Below are 21,867 nucleotides of genomic sequence, written 5' to 3' on the forward strand. Positions count from 1 at the left end.
AAATATCATCCGTGAGTTTCAGCCAATATGTCCTGAAAATGTTGGTATTCCCGGAGAACATGAGCATGGCTCAGCATCACTGCCCCCTGCTGTGCCCGCTGTTCAGTGGCTTGTCCACCAGCTGAGGACGCTTCTAAGGATGAGCACTGAGAACACAGGAGCTGCTTCCCAGGGAGGCGTAATTCCTACTGTGCTCTCTTTGCTTCGCTCCTGGGAGATTCCTTCAAGTGCAAAGCATTTTTAGGCAAAAGGAGAGGTGGATAAGAGATGGAGAGATCTTAAATGTTCTCATCACAAGAAAAAAGAAATTGTAACTATGTACGGTGACAGATGTTAACTAGACTTGTGATCATTTTGTAATATATATAAATATTGAAATGTTGACACCTGAAACTAATATAATGTTATGTCAATCATATTTCAATTAAAAAAAAGAGAGAGAGGGGCTTCCCTGGTGGCGCAGTGGTTAAGAATTCGCCTGCCAATGCAGGGGTCACGGCTTGAAGCCCTGGTCCAGGAAGATCCCACATGCCGCGGAGCAACTAAGCCTGTGCACCACAACTACTGAGCCTGCGCTCTGGAGCCCACGAGCCACAACTACTGAAGCCCATGTGCCACAACTACTGAAGCCTGCGCACCTAGAGCCTGTGTTCCGCAATGAGAAGCCACCGCAATGAGAAGCCCACATACCGCAACGAAGAGAAGCCCCCACTCGCGGCAACTAGAGAAAGCCCGCTCACAGCAACGGAAGACCCAATGCAGCCAATAAATAAATAAATAAATAAATAAATTAATTAATTAAATCTATTTAAAAAAAGAGAGAGAGAGAGAGGTGGAAAAATCAAAGAGATTAAAAATCGCCACAACTCCCTGAACCCCAAGCTCGCATACATCTTTCTCCAGAACTTCCCAATATGACCAAAATTCCTTACTTTATATTTAAGAGAGGTATGTGTAAGAGAAGAAGCCCTGCAGAACCCTTGAGTAATCATCAGAGGAGCAACCCCACAGAGGGAGATCTGGGGTGGGTGTCACATGTGAGAGGAGTTCACCTCAGATGCTTTTACAGGCAGATCAACTTTAGGAAAGAAGTCATATGGAAGCTGAGATTCTGAATACTGACTCCCTTGAAACTATCTATGTACCTGGGATACAATTTAGTTACATAAAATATGATGTGATTGGAACATTTTCTGGCACTACCCAAATTTTCAAGATACAATGACTAAAAACTCATGGATATATCTTTTACAAGAGTTTTTTCAGATTCCACGTATTAGTCGAAGTAGTGAAAACTATTTTCTGGTTTCCCTGCCCACACTCCCTCCTGGAAAGACTCTGTGCACCCCAGGAGTTTTGTGCACCTTGTTTGAAGACCTCTGAACTTGTCGACCTGGCCTGGGAACTAAAGAAATTTACAAAATCCTTTTTCCTTTCCACCTGCTGGCTCTCAGCTCCGGGCTGGACTTAAAGCTTTGCATTCCAGCAGCAGGACCAAGGCAAAAAATGTCTTTGGCAGTTCATATCCAAGGGAATGCAAGAGAAAAAAAATCACAATGATACAATTCAAAACTCTTGTCCCCATTACACCTGTAAAGTGCTTCCTGCAGTGAGTGACAAGTAGAAAGTAGTAAATAAAGGACAGCGTCAAGCAGACACATCTCACATGCATGCACCTCAGTCCAAGCCTGGCTCTGAGGTTCAAATGCCATTGCAGGCATTTAGGAACTTGGTGCAGAGTTGCTGCTGCTGAGCTAACAAAATAAGGCTCATAAGGAAAGCCTTTCTCCCCAGATGTGAACTGTGTACCTACCACAGGCCAGCCCCAATGCCTGTTCTGTCGTCTAACTGCTCAAGGACATCACTGTGGCTTCAGGCTCTGAGATAAAGGTGGAAGGTCCATGGTGGGTGGGCTGGGAGGCTGCCAGCCATCCTTGGTGGTTGCTCAAGTCTTCCTTCCCAGGTGGGAAGCTGAAATCTAAAGAAAAGGCAGAGAAAGGTTCAGAGCAGAGGAAGACCTCCCTTCTGCCCAATCCAGCTAGAAGTCCCTGGAGAGCGGGCCACCTCTTTGCTAACCCCCAGCATCCAGCAGGTGAAGGAACTTAAGATCTGGAGTCAGGCAGACCTGGGCACCCACATGGCCCTGCCTTGCCCATCATCATGACCAGGCCAGTCACTGACCACTCTGCCGCGGAGGTCTGCACTGGCACATGGGGATTAGACACACCTTGTCTGATTATCACAGCCATTGACCCAATGATTAAGCAGGACACCCAACAAAGAGCTGCCACCTGGCTCATCCTGGCTGCTCCAGATCTGTGGCCCCCATGCCCTCCCACCTTGGTTTTATAACCCAACTCATGTTGAGACAGCCTCTTCCCATATCTGATTTCATCCTCACCACCATCTGGAGAGCTACTTTTCCATTATCTCCACAGGATGAAGGTGGGACTCTCCCAGGTTAAGACATCTGTCTGTAAACTATTAAGAGGCAACTCTACCCCTCTAACCTCATTCTGTCCCACTGTGGAAACTGTCCTTTCCATTGGCCCATAACTGAATCATGAGAAAGACAAAGACTTTATGAGTACAGATATCTTCTCCTATAAAATCTGGGGGAAGGAGGAGGATCCGAGTTTTGGTGTTAGTAAAACTGTAACTTGTAATAAATAACACAAGAACTGTATGAGGGGGTGGGGGAGGCAGGCGCTCAGCAAACATCATCCTGCAGGGGGCGCTGTCCACTCAGGGACATGCAACCGCCTTGCGGCCGGGGGGGGGTGGTGGGAGGGTGGTGGTGAGGGTGGGGTATGCGTTGTTTTCACAGCCTGAGGCAACCCAAGTGCTGCGTTATTTGGTGTGTATCTACTTATTAAAATGTTTGCTTTGCTATAAACAGTCCCAGAGAGCTCAAGCAAATAACACTCCTTCAAAATCACAAGATAATACATGTATCCTGCACACACACAGAACCCTTTCAGAAATACACCCCAAATCACTCCTTCAACAAGCCTCCCAAGCAAAGGTGAGAGTTTCTGGTCACTTCTTTTTAGCCTTAGAAAATGTCCTGTTATTGGCTTCAAAGTTGCTTAAGTGTGTGTGGTTGGTTATGTTATTCATTTGATACATAACTGGGTGTAATTTTTATTCGTATTGTTTCAGGTTTGTTTTTTTTAAATCTTTTTCAGTTTAACTTTACTTTTTGAATATCTAAAACATTTTCATGATTCAGAAGTTAAAACTATATAAAAGTGTTAGGGGAGCCACTGACCCAAACTACCTGCCCTGGCCAGGCCCGATGGTAACCAACTGCATGAGTTATCTTACAACAGGAGATCCTGGTAAGGAACCCAAAACTAACAAGCTACCACCAACTGGAAGAATTCAGGAAAGGTCAAAAGGAGAGAGGAGACACCAGTCCATATGTCCTACCAAACCCCCAGAATCCTTCTCGCTGGAATCCATCTTGGCTGAGCTATGCGCACACCACCAGGAAGGACCCTGAGTCAGAACGATTGGCCAGAGAGAACCTGTAAACTAACCCCATTACCATAAAACCCAGACCGTGAGCAATGTGGCAGAGCAGTTCTCCTGGGTTCCCTTATACCCTGCTGCTCTCTATCCTGGCGCCCCTTTCCAATAAAGTCTCTTGCTTTGTGAGCACGTGTGTCTCCTCAGACAATTCATTTCCAAGTGTTAGACAAGAGCCACTCTAGGCCCCTTCCTGCAACAAATGGCGATGCTGGTGGGACCTCTTCTTTGTTATGAGTCACATCCTGTCTTGTGAAATGGGAAATTCTGGTTCTGTTCCACTGTGAATCCCTCTTGGGCAAATTCTGACTAACTGGAAACATTTTAGCTATGAGCCGGCGACTAAGAAAGAGATGATATTTTATTATAACATTGTATGGCCACCATATTGTTCAGACTCCAGAGAAAATTGGTGTAGGTAAAACTCTTCAAAATTCCCAAACTGGTTCTTTTTGCATATACAGTTACAAAAGGCAAGCTTGATAAAACGTCTTTTCAGAATTCCGACCCTGAGGGAATAAGTCCTTCTAGGAGAACTTGCTTTTCTCGATCCATGCCTTGAGACCAGGGCTCTCAGGATCACTTATCTTATCTAGACCATCTCTAATTTCTGAGACTGAGGAAAAAAAAAAAACAGTAAGAAGCCTTTTTAAATTTTGCCTATTTCAACTATTATTTATAAGCTAGTGAGTTTTATATTTTAATACCTGATTCATGACTAAGTTTAGAAAATGAAGCTATGAGATCTCTGGTTGTATTTGTCTATATGTCTGTGTGCATTGTATATATGTCCTTTGGACGGTATTATCAAAATTAATTCAATGAGCTCTACTTAATTGGCTTAAAGGAAGTTAAGTGCTTATACAAATTCTCAAAAATATAGAAGTTAACTGGCCAGAATTAATTTCAGGTTCACATGAACTGGGAAATATTCTGTATTAAATTAATATCTGGTATTAAACTTATAAAGTTTGTTAATTTAATTAATATAGACACATCTTTAGGGTCATCAGCATTAAGTATAATACCTTTATTGTAACTAGGTTTAATAGAAGTCATATAAAACCTTATTATATCTGTTACAAATCTGTCAACAAGAAAAGTTAACTCAAAAAAAAACTTTTGAGGAAAGTAAACGAGATAAGAACTTTTAGGTAAACTCTATGGGAATAACTATGTTTTTGGAATGCCTACTTGACAATGATCTCTCCAGATATTTGGTAACATAAAATTTTAGAGTAACATTAAATTAAGTTAAATGATGAAAGTTTGTTGAATAACTGGGTCATTCCGAAGTAAAATAAGATACTGAGACATCAATTACTAAACAGAAAAACTAAAGGTATTTAGGACTACTAATGAATATGTTTGGTGCCACCCTGAAATGTTTTCTGTAAGAAAGCAAATGTTTTTAGAAATTATCACTGGTATTTATGTTCACCAATCTACGGAATGCTAATGTAAAAAACAGTACATAATTGCTTACTACTTAGTTTTCACTAGAAATGACGGTTTCTAAGAGTTGAAGACTCTAAACAGGTAATTAAAGCTAATAAAAATAATAAAGGAAACATTTCAGTATACAGTAGGGAAGTAGGATGTGTGTTTTCAGCGAACAAGGTATGAGGGATGGAATTGCATTTTAATAAGGGAAAAGAAAGTGAGTCTGCCATAGAACTGGTTGTTTCTGGATGGAGACGAGAATGGGGGACAGATTAATATGGATACAGAAAGGGATGGAGGGTTTGTGGATGGTCAGGATTGTCTAGGTTTAGATTGAAGTTAACTGAATAAATGAATTTTAAAAGTAAGCTGGTACAAAACTTGAATATGGCTTTTTTTTTTTTTTTTTTTGCCGTGCGCGGGCCTCTCACTGTTGTGGCCTCTCCCGTTGCGCTGCACAGGCTCCGGACGCGCAGGCTCAGCGGCCATGGCTCACGGGCCCAGCCGCTCCGCGGCATGTGGGATCCTCCTGGACCAGGGCTCGAACCCGTGTACCCTGCATTGGCAGGCAGATTCCACTGTGCCACCAGGGAAGCCCTGGGTAAGATATTAAAGAATCCTAAGGAAAAACCTGATGGCTTCATAAAACTGTTAATGAAAGGATTAGTTACATAGGACTGAGTGAACTGGTGAATACTGATATAATTTTTATGGTTTCTATCTGAAAAATTACTGGTTTAAATCTGTGTTTTCCAGCTGTAAGAAAAACCCTTCCCTTCAAACTAATTATGACTTACAGTAATTTGGTAAATTATACCTTTGTAAGCAGAATTGAAATATTTATCTTTGCTCTCTATCTGTTCCCTCCAGAAACTGGAAACTTTTAGGTTCCCAGCAGCTTTATCAGATAAATTAGGAAGGCCACCTCCTAACAGGTGTAGGAATCTTGATATTTTGGGGACCTCTAAAAGCAAGAAATTCACCAAGGCAAAACTTGATGACGCACTCTCGGCATGGATTTCCTGGCCCAGAGAGGCCTTTTGGGGAATTCAGTCTGAGACTCCTGAGAAATTACACCAGAGTCAGTGTGGAAGAGCCTATGTGGTTGATGGACCAGATTTACTTTAGAAACAAATTAATCTTAATTTGGCTATATTTGACAAAAATGAGGGTAATTTTAGAGAGAGAGAGATATTTCAATGGATATCAAATTCTAATTCTGTTTATTGAGGTCTACATTCACTAAGACTCACTTCTCAGATAATTCCTTGCTATTATGTTATATTGTTGCAAAGTTAAATTGAAATATTAATAGGACACTCTCTAAGTTTGTTTTTGAAACTTAACTCAGTAATCTGTCTTTGGCTGAAGATCAAATGGTCCATGATCTGCAACCAGGAAGTTAATACCAGGCTATGGTCATTTAAACTTAAAGGCTCCCTTAGGTTGGGGACAATTAAACCATACTAGGGATAACCAGCCTGGTAACACTAGGAAATTGGGCTGGGTGCCTCATGGACAATACCAATATAAAACTTCCCTTAAAGATAAGGACTGGTACAGAACAGACTAAGTCAGACGACCTGGGATATACTGGGCTGCACCCAATGGAAGTTCTTGACTTATACTCTTGCTTATGACCTTACTAATACTGCTAACAGTACTATATTTATATTGCCTGTTTTACAAAATTGCTGTTTCTTGAATTACCAAATGTGTGACTGAGCCTCTGATAAAATGATGATATATAGTTCCATATGAGATCAATGATTGTAACAGTGTAACTCTAGATATGGAAAGAAGCAACAAGAGGGAATATTTTCCTGGACCATAAGAGACTTAGTAAGACAGGTGGTCCAGAGACTTTTGGCTACTGTTAATAAGGCCTAGTCCAGTAATAGCACATTGAGTGGCCTATCAGCAGGATCCTTTCCAGACCTGGGAATGAACATTCCTAGCACCATGAGATGAAATGGTCATGAAATGCCCCCTAAACCATGGTCAAATTTATGACCCTGAAGGGGCCCTGCCAACTGAAAATTGGCACTTGCCATCTGCCTCTGCAAGGATTAGGTCAATGGCCACTGCAGCCACTGACCTTCAACACACCCTGAAAGGAGTTCAGGGTGGAGATCAGGAATGAGGCAATCTGTGCTCTGGAAAAACTGGCAGAACAGGTCTTCAGATAGTTAGATACTTTCAGGAAAAGACTTTATGAGTCCAAATTCTTGCATCTTCTCATATCTAGAAAATCACTAAAATCATTAATGGTGACATCTGCTTTGGCCATTAAGGAGAGAAATGCAATTGAAAGTCAAAATGCAGTAGCTGTGGTTCAGACATCCAAGGTAATACTAGGTGGCATTATGGACGTGATTTCAGACAAGTCCTTGTATTGCTAAGAACTTGAGTTTTCTGAGCTGTGTCAGACTTGGGATGCCACCAGCCATTCTCAAAACAATGTCTGCTGGCAGCTGGTAGCTGCAACCTTATGGTTTCAAGATATCCTCTTGTAACTGTTAAATTTTCAGAAAATGAAATTGCTTTTGATCAGATAGTAGGAAAAGGAGACGTGTAGTGGCCAATAGCTCCTGTTATGTATATATTAATACCACATTGGAAGTTAAACCTACTTAGATAAAAGCAAACAACTGGCTACCTGGCTACAAGTCTCCTCAAGGTGTGCGGTCCAGACTGGGTTTCAGACTTATTCTTCTGAATTCCTCAGGGAATGAGATTGATTTTGTCTATTAAAATTCTAGTTGTCACTCCTCCAACTACTTTTAATAGGGTCTGTTACATCAAAATGGCAGGCCAAGGGATTGAGATTTTGATCATACAAGACTCAGATACAGGACTTAGAACTGAGAAATATTTCCAATTCAGTGTCTATTCTCCAAATTGAGGCAGCACTATGCCCCATTTTAGCAGAAAGTGGCCAGGGCCGTTGTCATCTAGTTCCCTGAATTGAAACTGAGCGGGACTCTGTGGGGCTCCGGAGTACAAATCCTTTCTGTGTCCCCTGTTTCTTGTTTGTAGGATATAGGCTTCATTCAGCCTCTTTGACCTTCCCTGAGTTCCAAAGGGCAGATTCAAACAGTTGCTAACCATGGAAGGGAGGGGATGCAGAAACAGGGGAGGAGCAATCAAATGGTGGTGCACCCTTGTGGCAGGGTCCTGGTTCCTCTTCAAGGAGTATGCATAAGAATATCTTTGAGCTCTTCCACAGAGCTGGGGCCCCCACCATGTGGAGGATGGTAACTTAAGGCTGAATTCAAGGTTCCTGGAGCACCACTCTGTTACCTCACCACCAACCAATCAGAAGAAAGTCACATACCCTGAAGCCCTCGCCCCAAATTTTGCCTTCCTTTTCTGGGCCCAGCAATGACCATCCTGTTAGGCCTCCTGTTTGGCCCCTGTCTATTTCAACTGCTTACAAGGTACATGTCCAACAGGGTCCAACAGTCTCAGGCTAAACTGCTGTTATTACAAGGGTGAATGCCAGTTTTGGACACAGAATACCTCGATTTAGATCAGGTAGAGAGAGACTTCTACTCTACTAGGCAGGACTATGTCCACTCTCGGCAGGAAGTAGTCACAGAAGAAAGAGACCTCCGCCCCAATTCCCAAGAAGTATCTTGAGTATGAAGTCTCTTAGCAGGGAGTCAGGGGAACCACTAACCGAAACTCCCCGCCCTGGCCAGGCCGACAGTAACCACCTGCATGAGTTATCTTACAACAGGAGGTCCTGGTAAGGAACACAGAACTAACAAGCTACCACCAACTGGAAGAATTTGGGAAAGGTCAAAAGGAGAGAGGAGATGCCAGTCCATGTGTCCTACCAATCTCCCAGAATCCTTCTCGCTAGAATCCATCTTGGCTGAGTGATGCATGCCCCACCAGAAAGGACCCTGAGTCAAAATGACTGGCCAGAGAGAACTCGGAAACTAACCCCATTACCATAAAACCTGAGACTGCGAGCAACGTGGCAGAGCAGTTCTCCTGGGTTCCCTTACCCTGCTGCTCTCTACGCTGGTCCCCTTTCCAATAAAGTCTCTTGCTTTGTCAGCACATGTGTCTCCTCAGACAATTCATTTCCAAGTGTTAGACAAGAGGCCACTCTAGGGCCCTGGAAGGGGTCCCCCTTCCTGCAACAAAAGGATGAACTTAGGGAAGTATATGCTCCTCCAATTCTGCACCCCAGTTCCAACGTGTGGGTTTTTCTCCCACATCGCCAACCAATTGATAAGAGAAATGTTCACATATTGAGGTATGGGGAAGTCATTCTGGCTTGTACATGAGTTAACTTGAATTTTATGCTAACTAGAATAACCTGTTTGTGGCCTATCAAACATACACTGTACACCTGCTTTAATTATTAAAGAAAAGGGCACATTGACCAGAAGTAAAGAATGTTCATGTTAAAAATAAAGATTAAATGCCTCCCTTCCTGGGACGCCAATGCTGGTACTCCTTCAATGATAAGACTCCCCTCCCATGTGCTAAGGCCATACTGACTTGCTGTGTATGTGCTGGTCTGGTTTTTTTGAAACCTTCGAGAAATGTATCCCTGACTTGTTTAATGTTCTTTGTTCTGCCAAGAAGTAAAGCTGTGCTGAAAACCATGCTTCTCTGGAGCAGTTTCTCAGAGTAATCTGGGAGGCTGGCTTCTGGTTTATAGTCCTCAGTTTGGCTCAAATAAATCTCTTTTCTTTTTTTTTCTTTTCTTTTTTTTTTCCACCACAGCTTGTGGGATCTTACTTCCCTGACCAGGGATTGCACCCAGGCCCATGGCAGTGACAGCACAGAGTCCCAACCACTGGACAGTTAGGGAATGCCCCAGGGAAGGGTTTTTAAAGGCAGTATTTGGGGTGACGGTGGCAGCTCATGGACTTTCTTCTGACTGGTTCATGGTAAGGTAATAGGGTGATGTTTCTGTAATCTTAATCATCAACCTTCTGGTTCTAACTAGTCTGGGGTGTAGTGCTTGTGGTCAGCATGTGGTCACCATCCTCCACCTGGGTGGTGCGGGTGGGTGTTAGTTTCTGCAGAAGAGCTCAAAGATATGTGTCAGATTGTTATGTGTATCCCTTGAGGAGGAGCTAGGACTCTGCTTTATGGCTGAACTACTGTTTTAGCTATCTTTACTTTCCTTGTTTGACAGCTTTTCCTTTGTTTCTGCATTCCCTCACTTCCCTAATTAGTAACTGTTTGAGTCCCCTCTTTGGAACTCAGGGAAGGTCTAGGAGACTAAAGCCTTTTTCCATAAATAAGAAACAGGAGACAAAGAGGGGCTTTTGTATCCAGAAGGGCCCTGCAGGGTCCTGCTTGGTTTTGATCCCCCCATTTCTTTGATCCTCCTCAATCACCAGGGAAACAAGGGTGAGACAAGAATGGGAATAAAGTTTTGGAAAGAGAATTTAATCATAAACTCAGCAGGGGGGTTTCCCTGGTGGCACAGTGGTTGAGAGTCCGCCTGCCGATGCAGGGGACATGGGTTCGTGCCCCGGTCCGGGAAGATCCCACATGCCGCGGAGCGGCTGGGCCCGTGAGCCATGGCCGCTGAGCCTGCGTGTCCGGAGCCTGTGCTCCGCAACGGGAGAGGCTACAACAGTGAGAGGCCCGCGTACCGCAAAAAAAAAAAAAAAAAAAAAAACTCAGCAGGGGAACTTGGTTTGGGGGGCATTTGGTTTCACTTCTGACCAACTGGCTATATCAAGAGATTCCCAAGAACCTCTCCTTGGATTCAATTAATTGCTAGAGTGGCTCACAGAACTCAGAAAAACATTTACTAGATCACCACTTTATTAGAAAAGGATATAACGGACTTCCCTGGTGGTGCAGTGGTTAAGAATCTGCCTGCCAATGCAGGGGACACGGGTTCGAGCCCTGGTCCGGGAAGATCCCACATGCCTCAGAGCCACTCAGCCTGTGTGCCACAACTGCTGAGCCTGCATTCTAGAGCCCATGAGCCACAACTACTGAAGCCTGTGCGCCTAGAGCCCGCACACCGCAACGAAGAGTAGCCCCCCCACCCGCTCGCCGCAACGAGAGAAAGCCTGCGTGCAGCAACGAAGACCCAACACAGCCAAAAATAAATAAAAAATTAAAAAATAAAATAAAAATTAAAAAGAAAGAAAGAAGAGGATGTAACTCAGGAACAGCCACATGGAAGAGATGCACAGGGCAAAGTATGGGGAAGGAGCTCGGAGCTTCCACACCCTTTCCGAGCACGCCACTCTTCCCAATCTCCAGGTGTTGACCAACCCAGGAGCTCTCCAAATCCCATCCTTTTGGATTTTTATGGAGGCTTCACTACCAAGGAATGATGGACTAAATCACTGACCAGTGCAACTGACCAAACCTCCAGCCCCTCTCCCCTCTCCAGAGGTCAGGGGGTGGGATTGAAAGTTCCGATCCTCTAATCACATGGTTGATTCTCCAGGCAAACAGTCCTCATCCTTAGGTGCGACCAAAAGTCACCTCATTAACATAACAAAGGACACTTTAAATCTCTCTTATCGCTTAGGAAATTCCAAGGGTTTTAGGAGCTCTGTGCCAGAAACAAGAAGACCAAATATATATTTATCATTTTAAATCACAATATCACAACCTTTCCCATTTAGGAAGTACGCTTACAGCAGCTGCCTTCAGGAACCCCCAACACCCACTACTCCGACTCCTACCCTGTCCCTCTTGGACAGAGGGCCTAGCCATCCAGACTCCTATCAGGGCATCAGGTGGCCTAAGCAGGCAGGGTCCCTGGAGGTCATCCAACATGCCTCTCCTCTTACAGACCCAAATGGTCTGACCCAAAGCTTTTCATGCTGCACCACAGAAAACGTACTATCCTGCCCCTCCTGCCACTCAGCTGCAGCCTAAATTCCCCGCTTCTCCCAGCAGCAGCAGCAGCCACATTCAGGCTTCCAGGACAGCTACATAGGAGCCAGTTTAGCTATTCCCTCTCCCTCACCCGGGCATGGGCACAGAATCCAGCCATGAAGGGCTGAAGAAACCGTCGAGGGCATGCAGTTCAGCTACACACGCAACACTTGGATTCCCTCTGAATGGCTGAGGCGAAACGGTTGTCCAGGCTCAGCCTGTACATTGCCCCCACCTCCACTCAGGGAGTTGGCCACTTCCTGACATTACCTGTTACATCTTGAAACAGTTGTGATGCTGAAAAACGGCCTTAGGTTGAGCTGAAAATTGCTTCCCACACACACATTTTCACTGGTCCTAAGTTTTTTCCAGGGTTTCACAGAACAGACCTGCCTCCTCCGCCTGCATCTTAGCCCTTTAAACATGAAGGCTACAATCACACCTCCAGAGGGTAAATATCCCCCATTGTTCTGGCTGGTCTTGTATAACATGTTTCAAGTCACTAACTGATCTGTCCCCTCCTCCAGACATGCTACAGTTTATCCATATCAGGTGTTGCAAACTCAGTGCCTACAGGGGCCAAGCCAGTGACATCAGTGTGTGAGGTGGATGGAGCACAACAGAGAGTGGCAGCGACTGCAGCAAAGAGAGTATGTACCTCGGTTACTGGAAACAATTGGTACCTCAGTTACTGGAAACAAGCCGGTTGTTACCATGCAGAAGTGGGGCCCCATTATTGCCATTTCTCTCACTTTCCAGTAGAAACAGGAAATCTGGATTTGTATTTGAAATGTCCTGATTTTTTAAGTTGGTAATTAATTAAAACAAAACACTATATGAGTCAATACTGTGCAGGCATGGGGCTTTCCTGGTGGCGCAGTGGTTGAGAGTCCGTCTGCCGATGCAGGGGACATGGGTTTGTGCCCCGGTCCGGGAAGATCCCACATGCCCCAGAGCGGCTGGGCCCGTGAGCCATGGCTGCTGAGCCTGCACGTCCGGAGCCTGTGCTCCGCAACGGGAGAGGCCACGACGGTGAGAGGCCCGCGTACCGCAAAAAAAAAAAAAAAAAAAACAAAAAACAAACAAAAAAAAAACCTATGGACACCAGTATGTAATCTCTGGTCTACAGGCATCTATTGATAAAAATGTGTCACCTAAAACCGAATGTGACACTCAGAGGTGGTTGCTGACCTATCCCATCCATCCTTCCTTGGGAAAGCCTCTTCCCTCCCTCTTGATGTCTGCCGTTTCAGGTCTTCACCATCTCTCACCTGGACCAGGCCTGCAGTATGCTGACCAGCAGCCATCTCTCCCTCTCCTGCCTCCTCCTCACCACTGCCCAGTGCACGCCCATCACCCCAGTCCCCGCCCTAGGACCTACTGTGGCCAGACTTCAATCAGCCAGGTCTGGTTCCTCCAGAGAGCCGACAGGCCAGGGCCTTGGTTAACATGCCCCCCTAGCCTCTGCCCCTCTTCTGATGGAAGCCCCACACTTTTTTGCCCAATTCTCCACACCTTTACTCAAGCCAGGCCTCCCTCCAGGAATGCCTTCCTCCTCCCCCACCCACAGGCTTACCTCCTCCCAAGGCCTTCCCTGGCAGTGTCAGCCCTTCCCCACCCCTTATACTTTACCACGTCTGTAATATGGAGAGAGTGACAAACCAAACTCAGAGGGTGTTTGAGGAATAAATGAGGTGACTCATGTCACCTTGTTACTGAGTCCAAGCTCACTCTGCTGGCCGTATGACAGGCCAATAAGTTGGGAGATGAGGTGTTGAGACAAGGAATAGCGGCTTTATTCAGAAAACTGTGTGTCCAAGAAGATGGCAGACTAGCGTCCTAGAGTACCATCTTATGGGGTCTGGATGCTAATTTCTTTTATAGAGCAGAGGGGGGAGGAGGTGAGGAAGTAAAGTAAAAAGGCCATAAGTCTTGCAAAATATCTCCTGGTTTTGGCCAGCCTCGGGGGAGGGGATGTGTTAAGTTCTTTTCTGCAGCCATTCACAGGTGGGCAGGGTCAGGGTGTTTCCCTGTGAGCTGAACAAAGGCACTTTGGTTTAACATTCAGGCAGAGGGGCAGGGTTCCCTGAGGCAGGCCATTATGTATGTCTATAGCTATAGACAGAAGAAAAGTAACAGAAAGCAAAGGTCAAAGTAAAAGAAACAGATCCAACATGGAGTCAGATTTTGTTCTTCCCTGTTACAACGGGCACTCAGGAAGTGTTCAATGAACATAACCTGTGACCATTAATACCTGCTCAGCACAGAATCCACAGGCCGTCGTGTGCCTTTTCACATTTGCTACTCACATCTTTCCAGCTAAATGATGAAAGAAGCCTGGATGTGGACACTGGCAGACCTGGGTCTGAATTCCATCTCTCCCACGTTTTACCCTGGTGAAGTCATACAACCTCTCCTGGCCTCTGTCTCTGCAACTGTGAAATGGAGCTAATGGTTCCCACTTCTCAGGGCTGTGATAAGGATCAAATGAAGCAATGTCTGCAAAAGCTCTAAGTAAACTGAGAAGAAATGTTGTAAGAATGACCCGTTTCTGGAGGAGGAAATTCCAGACCAGCCACCATACTGCTGGAGACAAGAGCACGTGGCTCTGTCTTTGAGTAGACATAGAACACTCTTTTGCTGAAAGTTCAACAAATAGTTCTTGAGCAGCTACTCTGGGCCAGACACCATGCAGAGTTGCTGCAAAGATGAAGGCCCAACCCTCAGAGTAAAGGCAGTTAAGTCACCTTAGAGGTGGCCCCACCAGCCCTCTGCACATTCCCCCTGTCCATGCAGACCTCACCTGGGACCTGGTATTCCCCACACCTCCTGACTTCCCTTCCCAGGCTCTTCCCATTCCTGTCAGTCCTCTCACTGCTGCCAGAATGACCTTCGTGCAACACATTCATTCACTCATTCACATATTACATAAATATTTATTCAGTAGTTACCAGCCTTCTGAAAGTAAATCAGACCAGAATCCCTGCACCTCATGGGTTTTACATTCTAGTAACTCTAGTAACTCATTACCTAATTTCTTTGCTTTAAAAGCTCCACTGGTCTTCAATTACTTATGCTAGAGTCAAGTCTTGAGCTTGGCTTTTGGGACTGCTCACATCCGGCACCACTGCTTCCAGCACCTTCCCCCTTCCCCATGAAGTCGCTCCCACTGGCTCCAGGTGGGCCACACCCCTTCAGGCTCAGTTTCCTGAGTTTCCTGGTTGTTTCCTCAGTCTGGGAAATTCCTCTTCCAAGTTAGAGGCAGCTGAATGTTTTCTTTGTAGGGGAATCTGTTCTCAGCCCTGCCCATTGAGCTCTGCCACACCTGCCTGGGAGCTTGCAAAGGTCATTTTCCTTTTGTTTCCCCAGCATCTACAGAGTGGATGCTCAGCCATGGGGATCTATTTGTGTGTATGTGTGTTGAGAAAGAAGCTGGCAATGAACATAAATGGTTTTGTGTATGGCCAGAGAAGAGACGCAGAGAGCACCTTTCAGTGGGGAGGTAACAGAGGGCGTCTCAGGGAGGCTGTCCTTGTTGCCTGGGCCAGGATGCGACCACAGGAAGGGGGATCATCTTTTAGGCAGACGGGTCAGTAGGTGCTGGCACAGTGTGGCCAGGATGGAACAGGCTAAGGAGCCATCCAGTGTTCCATGGGCCAGGAGAAGAAGGTAAGAAAAGGAATGGAGGGAGAAAGAAGGTGGGAGAGAGGAGATGTCTTCTGAGTTGGAAAGGTCTTGAATGTCAAGCTTGGTAATCTGACTTTAGCAGATCAGGGGTCAAAAGCTCAGATGGAACAAGAGCAGGTTAAGGAAATGAATGTGGCCCACGAGACCCAGGGGAAGTGCAGACTAGGGCCTTTCTGAAAGGGAGAGGCATTCTTGGCTCCCTGTGACAGAGGCAAAGGTGGAAATCTGGGCTCAGGGCTGCCATAGCTTCACATTAAAAAAAAAAGAGAAGCCAGAAATCCAGTCTTTATAGTGAAATGTTATGATGGAAAACACCACCACCACCACCAAACATGTTTATGGGTCTTGAGTTTGCAGCCTCTGGGCAGGGTTTTAGGTGGCAAGATCAGAGATGTGTGTTGGGTGAGTAAACTGGTGACTGGTGTGGAAAATGGCCCGGGGAGGGCCAGAGTAGAAGCAGCTGCAGAGGATTCAAGGGGGCTGCAGTAGTTCAGGTGGGCCTGAGTCAGGGGTGGGGATGGAAAGGAGGGGAGAACTGCAGGAGGAGTGTAAGGTTGCCAGACAAAACACTGAAACCCCCAGTTAAATTTCAATTTCAGACAGATTATTTTTTTAGTATTAAAAAGTGGTATAAAAAATAACTCATTGTTTACCTGGATTTCCAATTTGCCTAGGAGTTCTGTGTTTTCATTTGCTAAACCTGGCTGCCTTACAGACAGGTCCCAGGTGGCTCAGGGCAGGGCAGCAGCACCTGGCTGGGGGGCCTGGTGAGGGTGGCTCGGCCCTATGAACCCAGACCCGACCCACCATTCTGGATCAAAGAGCCGGTAGAATCCCAGACACCTGCACCCCTGCTTCCTTGCTCCAGTCCAGTCTCTGCAGGGTGACCCTCAGGCTGGGCTCATGAACAGTGAGGAGATCCGGGGCCCCTGGAGTTGCGGAAGAACAGCAGGACTCCGTCCTTGCAGGGGCCTCTCCCTTCAGCACAGCAAAGCACTCGCACCACGAGTCTTCCCATCAGGTCAGCTGAGCGGGGCTCCCTGTCACTCTACCTTCCCGATGGACTGCATGACGGGCAGGGCAGTGTGTGCACACCTGGGCCCAGCCAGAGCCGGAGGGCAGGCAGGGGTCCGAGCCAGGTTTCCTCCACCCTCTCTGAGGGTCTCGCTGGCTCCTCATCCTCCTTGACTTGCCTTCACATCTGGTAGTCCCACCAGCCTTGATCTTGAGCCCCGTTCTCTCTCCAGAGAATCTGAACCTCAGGGCTTCAGTGATATACAGAGGGCGACAGCAGGGCAATTTTTTACCCTGTCTGTTTAAACCCCAAGGGTATTCTGTCCTGCTGTACCCTGCATGCTCTGCCGTCTCCCCAAATCCTCTGTTTCTCCCTCCCCCTCTCTTTCTGCCCCGCTCTGCCCTTTCTCCTCTCTTCCTTCCCTCTCTCCCCATGTCCTGGTATTCCTCAACTATTCTATTCTCTCACTCTCCATTTCTGTCTTGATCACAAAACTCCTCAAAAATTTCTCCTGGATTCCCTAAGAAACAGAGACAAACTATCACCCTTCCACCGAACACCACCAAATAAAACTGACAACAGCTGAAACTGCATTGGCAAAATGTTATGACTGGCTTTAAAATGTTGGAAAAATTCAAATCTTCTTGACATAGCTTAGATCTGCAAAACCTGATCCAGGAGATTGGACTTGATAGACATAACAGTCGCAAAAGGAAATGCTAACTGATTGATGAAGAAATTGATTTTATTTTAAAATTAGATTGAATAAAAAATTGAAAAGCAGTGATAACCATGAAAATAATATTTGCAAAATAAACTTTAAATGCAAAAAATAAGAAGTCGTTTGACTGTTCTGTATTTAAATTTTTCCATCAAAATAATTTGCTTTAATGCAATTTATTCAAAAAATGCTTTACTGACCCAAGAAAAAATCATCAGTGTTGGCAAAAATTCTAATTAAAATATTTCCATTCAAGAAAACCACAGGGTCAAAGTGCCCCCTTCCTACTGAAGACTCGCAATGTTATATATCACTGCCTGAACTCCAGACCCAAATATGCAACTGCCCATGGAACATTCTCTCTTGGACATCCCAAAGCCTCATCAAATATACATACCCAAAGCCAAACTGTTGATCTTCTCTTCCCAAATTGTTCTTCCTCTCAGACACCTGTTTCTGAGACTGGGACTATTACATTCAGTTACTCATGCCAAACATAACAAAAAACCAAGCCCATCATCTCAACATCCAGAGTAGCTCTCAAAATCTGTCCTCTTTCCAGTTCTGCCTCCAATGCCCTCATCCAAGCTTACAGCATCTTCCACATGGATTAACATGACTTGTCTTCCCAAAACCACTCTTGTACTTTCTGATCCACCCTCCACACTGATAGTTTAATAGTTTAAAAGGCAAACCAGGCGGTCCAGTGGTTAGGACTCGGCACTTTCACTGCCGGGACCGGTTTCGATCCCTGGTCGGGGAACTAAGATCCTGCAAGCCCTGCAGCGCGGCCAAAAAAAAAAAGGCAAACCAGGACCTTTCTTCCAGTAAAGGCAGTCTAGATATTTTGGACAAAACCTCCTGCTGAAGACAGCTAAAGGAGCTGGGCAAATGCTCATACAATTCTTACACACACACACACACACACACACTTTTTTTTTTTTTTTGGGCCCCGCAGCACGGCTTGCAGGATCTTAGTTCCCTGACCAGGGATTGAACCTGGGCTCCATGCAGTGAAAGCCTGTAATCCTAACCACTGGACAGCCAGGGAATTCACACACACACACCACACACTCACTTACTCACTCTTAAAAGCATCAAAGAGCTAACAAGATATTGAGGAACTGCTATGCCGAGGTCCCAGGGAGGACAGGATTCCAAAGAGGTGACCCTGATACTTGATGTTGTGGTTGCCCCCAGAAACTTTTGCCAATTGGAAAGAAGTGGCTAAGAGGTCAAGCTCACCTCTAGTGGCCTTGCATGGCTAGAGACAAAAATCAGAGTCAAGGGCCTGCCAAGGCCGGGGGGTGGGGGGGACTGACAAACCAGCCTGACACTGTATTCAGCCCCAAAGGACTGCACCCCAGAAGTAAGGGTTAACTGAAAGCAAACCAGCCCTGCCCTGAATGGCAGTCAAGCTCTGATTCATCCAGGTGCCCCAGGAAACATCATGCCCTAAGTATGAACTAACATGATCTCAGTTTGCTAATCCCTCCAGGCACCTGGCAAAAGCAATAGCAAATTCTCCTTGAATGACAAAATCACCCCATTTCAAATTATCTCTACAGATAATTTCACAAACACAATATTCAACATACAAAAATAACCAGACACAGGAGGAAGCAAGATTCCTTGAGCAAAAACCTCTGGAAATAATAATCAAGAGAAATAGAGCTGGAGGAACTCCAGACTGTAAAACAAATTATACTTACTATGTTTAAGAAATTAAATACTAAAATTGAAAATTTCAGCAAGGAACTGGGAACTCCATAAAATTATGTATCATATGCAAAAACAGAATAAATAGAAACTCAAATCTCGAAACTCAAATTATAAACTGAACGGATGGGTTTAACAGCAGATTTGACATGGCTGAAGAATGAATTAGAGAACAGGAAACCTGCTCAGAAGAAACGAACCAGAGAGAAGTATGGGAAGGCAAAAAGATGGAAAATACAGAAGCTACGGAAGTTACAAGATCTGACATATTTCTAATTGCAGTTCCAGAAGGAAAGAAGAAAGAGAGACCAGAACAGAGGCAACGTTCAAAAGATGGGTTGAGGGGACTTCCCTGGTGGCTCAGTGGTTAAGAATCTGCCTGCCAATGCAGGGGACACGGGTTTGATCCCTGGTCCGGGAGGATCCCACATGCTGCGGAGCAACTCAGCCCATATGCCACAACTACTGAGCCTGTGCTCTAGAGCCTGCAAGCCACAACTACTGAAGCCCATGCACCTAGAGCCCGTGCTCCGCAACAAGAGAAGCCACCTCAATGAGAAGCTCCCGCACCGCAACGAAGAATAGCCCCCACTCACCACAACTATAGAAAGCCCATGCGCAGCAATGAAGACCCAACACAGCCAAAAATAAAATAAATAAATTTTTTTAAAAAGATGGGTTGAGAATATTCCAGAACGGATGGAAGATATTAATCTACAGATTTGAGAACTCAAATGGATCCCAACCAGAATAAATAAAAAGAAATCCATGACTTGACCCAACATAGTGAAAATGTAGAAAATCAAAGACAAATAGAAAAATAGTAAAAGAATCCAGAGGAAAACAGGTAATAATGCTGGTTATTTACCTCTTGTCTCTCAGGTCTCAGCCCACCCTTCCGTAACCTCCTCTGTGATGTTGGGGCGAGGGTCTGAAAACCATATTTCCCAGGCCCCCTTGCCAGCTGACTTTCTGTTCCGTTCGGCCAATGGGAGGCACTAAAGGGAGATTAACAGGTGGGAGAAGGGGATTCCTTCCTGTACCTTCGCTTCAGCAGCCCCAGCTCCTTTCAACGCTCCCAGCACCAGCCACACCAAACCCCCTCCCAGGTAATAGCCCAAGTCAGCAGGGCCCTTCTTATGGTCAGAGTCCCAGCTGCAGGTCCTCCTCCAAGCCCATAGGTCCTGCTAACCCTGCCTCTTCCCTTTTATCCTCCCAGGCCAATGGGTGGCAGCTGCTTCCTGTAATTACGAATATCTGGGTAAACTCAGCATCCTCTTTTGCTCTTGCAGCCTTCAAAAATCTGTGTAAACAATCCACCTTGTGTATTATATTCCCTTTGTTTGAAAAAACAAACATAGTTTATATTTTCCTGGGTGTACCGTAAGTGCTACAGAACTCTTCAAAGAAGCCACAGTGTGGTAGATAGCATTACTGTCCCCAATTACAGTCATCCCTCAGTATCCACAGGGGATTGGTTCTAAGATGCTCAAGTCCCTTATATAAAATGGTGTAGAATTTGCATATAACCTACACACATCCTCCCATATACTTTAAATCATCTTTAGATTACTTATAGTACTTAATACAATGTAAATGCTAAGTAAATAGTAGGCAGGCACAGAGCAAATTCAAGTTTTGCTTGTAGAAGTTCCTGGAGTTTTTTCCAAATATTTTTGATCTATGGTTGGTTGAATCCACAGATGCAAAACCCTTGGATATGGAAGGTCAACTGTATTTGCCACCAATCCCCATGGGAGGTTAGTATTTTTCCACCCTGCTGAAGTCAGGCATTGGCCAATAACATGTGTGGATAAACGACATGTGCCACCACTTCTCAGCAAAAGCTTTACAAACCATCACATGATTTTGCCATGGTTCTTTTCCCTCTGCTAGGAGACTAGCATGTCCCAGGTAGGAGCTGCAGCCAACACTTGCAGGACATGGAAATGAAGCTAGAAACAAACCTATGTTGTTGCAAACCAAGGAGATTCAGGGGCTGTTTGTTACTGCATCATACTCTAGCAAAACCTGACTGATTCACAATATTCGACTACATCTGGCTCCTCAAGAGCAAAAATGGAAGCCAGCAGATGGCTGAACAATAGCTTCAATGTACTAAAAAGAAAACTAGTGCCAACTTAGAATTCTATACACAGAGACACTATCCTTTAAGAAGAAACATTAAATATACACATTGTCATAAAAAACTGAGAGAGTATGCCACCAGGAGACCATTATACATTGAAGGAATTCTAAAGGCTGTTCTGCAGAGAGAAGGAAAATTATCTGAGATGGCAGATCATGGATGCAGGAAGGAATGAAGGACAAAGACCATGGTAAATACGGGGGTCAATCAAACTGAAGATTGGCTGAGTGAAAGAATAATAAAGTCTGTGGAGGGACTTCCCTGGTGGTCCCGTGGGTAAGACTCCATGCTCCCAATGCAGGGGCCCCGGGTTTGATCCCTGATCGGGGAACTAGATCCCACATGCATGCCGCAACTAAGAGTCCACATGCTGCAACTAAGAAGTCCACATGCTGCAACCAAGAAGTCCGCATGCCGCAATTAAGACCCGGCGCAGCCTAAATAAATAAATAAATAAATACATTTTTTTAAAAAAGTCTTCAGTTATACAGAGAACAGTACCTCGGAAATCAAAGGGTAGTAACTGGAATTTAAGTGTTCTAAGGTCTTCGCACAGTCACCAGTAAGGAGATACACTAATATCTTATAGCCCCTGACACGCACTGAGAAGGCACACATCTCTGTGGTACCCTTCCCCATGCTGCTCAGCCTCAGATAAACACAAGCTGAGGATATTCTACAACACACCTGGCCAGTGCTCTTCAAAAAGTGAGGTCACAA

General features: G+C 45.3%; 1 pseudogene across 1 annotated transcript in view; it reads right to left on the minus strand.

Moving 5' to 3' along the window:
- LOC111169818 (glycine cleavage system H protein, mitochondrial pseudogene) overlaps window positions 1–21,867 on the minus strand; it is a 53,989-nt pseudogene that overhangs the window by 27,281 nt on the left and 4,841 nt on the right. Inside the window, exon 2 of the transcript XR_016392867.1 lies at window positions 1,814–1,978. The product of XR_016392867.1 is annotated as a glycine cleavage system H protein, mitochondrial pseudogene (transcript). The remainder of the gene's footprint in view (window positions 1–1,813; window positions 1,979–21,867) is intronic.

The sequence above is a fragment of the Delphinapterus leucas genome, chromosome 3 (genome assembly GCF_059928025.1).
Source record: "Delphinapterus leucas isolate spDelLeu-1000000601 "Yukka" chromosome 3, BTC_Dleu_Yukka2, whole genome shotgun sequence".
In the NCBI taxonomy this organism is placed as follows: domain Eukaryota; kingdom Metazoa; phylum Chordata; class Mammalia; order Artiodactyla; family Monodontidae; genus Delphinapterus; species Delphinapterus leucas.